Genomic DNA, 6000 nt, shown 5'->3' with positions numbered 1-6000 from the left:
GAGTGGGCTGTGAGCAAGGTGACCGCACAGACCCAGCCCTCTCCCCTTTCCTGAGCCAGAGGTCCAGGAACACTGTGGATGGACAGCTTTGTTTGCAAAGGATCGGGTTGTGGAGCAGCCCCCAGTCTGTCCCATCTCAGTTTACAAAAAGTCCTGCCATGCATCTCCTCTCCATTGTAAGCTTCCCATTTAGTTTGCTTCCAATGATGAAATCTAAGTCATAAAAAAAGTGGGGGGAGAAGCTTCCTTCCAAACGTGTAGAGGGGCTGCAGAGATGGCTCCCCAGTTAGGAATGCTTGCTGTTCTCGCAGAGGACCCAGGTTTGGTTCCTAGCACTTACATCAGGAGGCTCACAACTACCTGTAACTCCAGTTCCAGGGGAGCCAACACCCTCTTCTGACATCTGTGGGCTCCTGTTAACATGTGGTGGGAATACATACACTCACACACACATGCATACACATAAATAAATAAATTTAAGCCTGGAGAAGAGCATCAGGGAGAGTGAGAACAAAGTCGGGGAGGCCACCCTAAGACCACAGCAAGTAAAGGCTCTCCTTTGTCTACGATGAGGAACCTGGGGTTCAGAAAGGGGAAGGGCCACATCAGATAGTAGCACCAAGTCAGTTTTGTAAGCGGGGTCCAACCTGTAAAGGCACATTGTGTACATCTGTCTCTGGGTCCTCTTGCATGAGTACATAATGAAATCAGGCATGAGGCTGGAGGGTCAGAAGGAAGGCACAGAGGAGGCCTGTGCTGGCCAGGGGCCTGCTGAGGTCTGATGAGACCGGAAACTCTGAAGGGACCTTTGGTTCCCTCAGACAGGCTGTTCCTGATACACTGAGAGTAGGCACCAAAAAGGTAGTGGGGGACCCCCAAATACAGAGCATGACTAAAACATTGGATTCCAGAAAAGGCAAAATAATTGGAAACTTAGCTCTCTTAGAAAAGCTGCTGTCTAGGAAAGAAAATTTCTCCCTTCTACCTCTTTCTTTTCTGAGAGTTAGGCATTTTGAGACAGAGTCTCACTATGTTGTCCTGGTCACCAGGAATGCACTATGTAGCTGAGGCTGACTTTGAACTTGTGGTAGACCTCCTGCCTCTGTCTCCAAGTGTTGAGATTACAGGCATGAGCTACTATGTCCAGCTATTTATAAATTTTTCACTATTTTTTTGGGGGGGGTTTCAAGACAGGGTTTCTTTGTGTAGTTTTGGTGCCTGTCCTAGATCTCACTCTGAAGACCAGTCTGGCCTAGAACTCACAGAGCTCTGCCTGGCTCTGCTCCCGAGTGCTGTGATTAAAGGCGTGCACCACCACCACCCGGCCTATTTATAAACTTTTTAACCAAATATCAAAATAATTTCAATTTAAGTGTGCTATCTCACACCTGAAACTCAGCATCCAGGAGGCTGGGCAGGATAATTAGCCCAAGCTAAAGCCACCCTGGGCTCAATAGTGAATTCTAGATATTCCAGAATAGACTGGGCTACAGAGTGAAAGCCTGTTTCAAAAATCAAAAGAAAAAAGTATGTGTGTGGGGGGTGGTGGTGGAGGGGACTCAGTTAACGGGTCCTGATATTGCTAGCAATCCACAGAGTCTGCTTAAAGGACAAGGGAATTTATTAGAGAAATAAAACTCACTATACAGAACAGAGGAATCATTGCAGGGTCCTGGAAGGCTGAGGCACAGTCCCACGCTGTCCTTTTGCCTGGTCTGTCTCCATCATCCAAAACCACAAGGGAGCAAAGAGAGTGCCTCTATTGTGCATCCCAGGTCTTAAGCCCCGCCCCCATTGGCCACGCCCCAGGGGCATGTACTTCAAGGTAATAGGCAGGTGTAACAGTTACCTGCTGCCTCACTAGGGACAGTGCTTCAAGGTCATAGCTAGAACAGCTACCCACTACACTCAGTGGGTAAAAGTGCTTGTTATACAAGCCTGAAGGCATGATATAGATCCCCAGATCTCATGGAAAGTCTCCTCCACACTCAGGCTGCACCCTTTCAACCACACACAAACCCACACATACACACCATGATTAATATAATAATAATAATAATAATAATAATAATAATAATAATAATAATAATAATAATGCCAGGCGGTTGTACACACCTTTAATCGCCGTGAATCTCTAAGTTTGAGGCCAGCCTGGTCTACAGATCGAGTTGCAGGACAGGTTCCAAAAGCTATAGAGAAACCTTGTCTCAAAAAAACAAAACAAAACAAAACAAAAAAGCTAGTGTTACTCAACAAAAAAAAAGACTGGGGATTACAGACATATAAACAAAACGAAGAGAGAGAACTTTTAAAAACTATCCTTAACATTTGTGGTGTTCTTTTCTACTCTGCTGTGAATAAATTTGTGGTTTGCATGTTACTTTGAAGTTACCATACAACATACCTGCTTAACCTCAAAAGAACGTATTCCTTCTATAAATAGGCCATAGTGCCACCAGTTACAAGCTGTGAACTATTCCACCCAGCAACTATACCTAATAATTTTGTTGTCATAAAAATATTCCTTGGGGCTGAGGGATGGCTCACTTAGCAAAGTGCCTGCTGCATAAGCATGAGGCCCTGAGTCTGGATCCCTAATACCTACGTAAAAGGCTGTGCTCAGTAGTTCATGGCTGCTGAAGCTTGTTGGCAAGCCTGTCTAGTCAATTGGTGAGTTCTGGGCTCAGTGAGAGAGCCTGTCTCAAAACTTAAAGTAGAGAGTGATAGAGAAAACACCCATGGTTTATCTCTGGCCTCCACAGGCACACACACACACACACACACACACACACACACACACACACACACACACAATATGATATTTAAAGTTCTGCTGTGAAAGGCTATTAAATGGCCCTCCCTTTTTGCTGTATCTTTTTCTTACTAGTAAGGCAGAAAATGCCCTAGGTTTACTCCATCTCATCTACATCCTTGATGATTTATTAGGTTGTTGGTATGAATTTTATGTGTTGTTTGTATAATAAAAATATTAGCCGGGCGGTGGTGGCGCACGCCTTTAATCCCAGCACTCGGGAGGCAGAGCCAGGCGGATCTCTGTGAGTTCGAGGCCAGCCTGGGCTACCAAGTGAGTCCCAGGAAAGGCGCAAAGCTACACAGAGAAACCCTGTCTCGAAAAACCAAAAAAAAAAAAAAAAAAAAAATATTAAACCATTGTCTTTTTTTTTGAGACTAGGTCTCATTTTGTAGCACAGGCTACTCTGCAACTTGTGGCAATTCTCCTGTTTTAGGTACCCAAATGCTAGGATCACAGGTGTGAACTGCTATGTCTTGGGAAATATTTCTCTAGTCTGAAGTTTGTTTTTCACTGTTAACCATGATTTGGAGTATGGTAAATTACGCTTTCCCCTCAACAACAAAAGTGAAAAAAGTTTATTTATTTTTGATTTTTCAAGACAGAGTTTCCTTGTGTAGCCCTGGGCATCCTGGAACTCATTTTGTAGACCAGGCTGGCCTCAAACTCACAGAAATCCACCTGCCTCCACCTCCTGCTGGGATTAAAGGTGTGCATCACCTCAGCCAGGTGGAAGTTTTTTATTTTTATAAATGACCTTGCCCTTCTTTTCTTTTCTCCATTGCGTTAAAGAATTGATGGGAGAACTGGGGTTGTATCTCCGTAGTACAACATTTGTCTAATGTGTACAAGGTCTTAGACTCCAACTCCAGGAAAGGAGCAGAGGATCAAGGTGGGTGGGGAGGGGGAGAGAAGGAAGAAGAAAGGGAAGAAAATAATTGAATGAGAAAGAATAAAGAAAGACTAATCTCTTTTCCCAGGTTTTGGAAAGAGGAAGAAAATATTATCATATCCCCTTTTTTCTGCATATATTTGACTGCTCATTGGAAGATGCAGGAGTTAAGCTTATTCTGTGTATCCAAAACACTGGAAGAAGCCGGGCGGTGGTGGCACACACCTTTAATCCCAGCACTCGGGAGGCAGAGCCAGGCGGATCTCTGTGAGTTCGAGGCCAGCCTGGGCTACCAAGTGAGTTCCAGGAAAAGGCGCAAAGCTACACAGAGAAACCCTGTCTCGAAAAACCAAGAAAAAAAAAAGAAAAGAAAACAAAACAAAACAAAAAAAACCACTGGAAGAACAGGTACCAAAAAAAGTTACCCTGGTTACCTGTGACTAACAGGAACAAGACTGAAGTGGATTCCTTGTTCCTGCCCGCCCCGTACTCCCATTTCCTTTGGGTCAGGTACTTCTCTCCTGTGTGTGGCTGGCTACCCACCACAGAATATTTGTCCAGTATGGTGCCTTATTCCCCTGACAACATTCTGGAGGCCAAGGGTAGCTACTTCACTCAATTACTCAGAGAGATTCAGGGACTCAAGAACCCTTCTCCGTTAGGTAAGCATATTATTCGGTACTGGAAATGAGGTCAACATGGGAAGAGAAATCAAGACAGGAGAGGAGAGAAGGCACTCCATGAGCTCAGCATCTCTAGTTCCAGTCTCTGATTCCCTGGTACTTGGTGACTGTGCTTTGTTCTGTACCAGCTATGGTACATCAGGTTCAAGGCTGTGAATGTAGCACTAAGGAGGTAGAAGCAGAAGGTCAGGAGGCTGAGGTCATCCTCAGACTGCATAGCAAATTTGAGGTCAACCTGGGCTATATGAAACTCTGTCTCAACAAAATAAATAGCAGGGCTGGAGGTTAAGAGCACTTGCTGCTCTTGCAGAGGACTCAGGTTCAGTTCCCAGCACCCACACAGAGGCTAATAATCCACTGCAACTACAGTTTCAAGGTATATGATGGCCTCTTCTGGCCTCCAAGGGCACTGAACACACATGGTGCACTTACATACAGGCAAAACACTCATACCCATAAAATAAAAACACATAAAATAAAATCTATAAAAATAAGTAAATACCCACATGGTGGCTCACTGCCACTTCCTGTTCCAGATGATCAGATGCCCTCTTCTGGCTTCCAAGGGCTCCTGCATGAGTGTGGTACACATATACACTGGCAAGCTCACAAACATAGACATGAATGAAAAAGTAAATAAATCTTAAAAACAAGTTATACCAGTCCTCAGTGGGACACCTTATCATCAACCAGTAGTGTTGTCATAAACACAAAAGTGTACTAACTCTACTCTCTAGCTCAATAGTATGTTGGATGGGTGTTGAGAATATAGGTTTGGGTCTGAGTCAGAAGTGGGTTAGGAATCTGAAATACCGAGATGTAAGGGAAGAAAATACCCCTTAGTCCCTGACCCTGGTCAAATCAGGTCTTTTCTTCAAGCCCTGGTTTGTACTGAATCTTGTTCTCATTGTTTTGTGTGTGTACTTGTGTATGTGAGTGTGCAAGTCCATGAAATGTCAGAGGAGGATGGCAAGTGTCTTGATCCATCACTCCCTGCCCCATTCCCTTGACACAGTTGCCCCCTGAACCTGGAGCTAGGCTGGTAGCATGCTCCAGCATGTTTCCCCCAGTTCTGGGATTACAGGAGCACACAACCACCTCCAGCTTTTTACATAGGTTCTGGGGATTTGAACTTGGGTCGTGTGTCTGAGCAGCTTATCCACTGAGCCATCTCCACATCCTCTTGTTTTGTCCTTCCTTCCTTCCTCCCTCCCTCCCTCCCTCCCTCCCTCCCTTCCTGCCTTGTAGGAGAATCTCGACAGCTTGCTTAGAACATCTGACACACACCTATCTCTGCCTCTGAAGTGCTAAGATTGTGTGAGCCATCATACCCAGCTTGTTTTGAACTACAGTGCCCTATGTACTGCACACCCATTACTCAGAGCTTTCGAGAATCCGAGTCGGTTGTCAATAATCCCATATCTCAGAGAAGAAACTGAGGCTCCAAAAGGTAGAGCGTGGTAAGGTGGTCAGATTCCAAAACCCTTCGAGCAATCTTCCCAGGCCTGACTACTCCAGAACAGAGGATGACGGCCAAACTGGGAGAAAGAAAGGTTGAACCCAGGAGTGAGGGCTGTGCTAGGTAGGTCAGGTTGGGAGCCAGCGCCTCCTTT

The sequence above is a fragment of the Peromyscus californicus genome, unplaced genomic scaffold, assembly GCF_007827085.1.
Source record: "Peromyscus californicus insignis strain IS unplaced genomic scaffold, ASM782708v3 Scaffold_6__1_contigs__length_162567912, whole genome shotgun sequence".
NCBI classification, from domain to species: Eukaryota; Metazoa; Chordata; class Mammalia; order Rodentia; family Cricetidae; genus Peromyscus; species Peromyscus californicus.
This window is presented reverse-complemented; position numbering follows the sequence as displayed.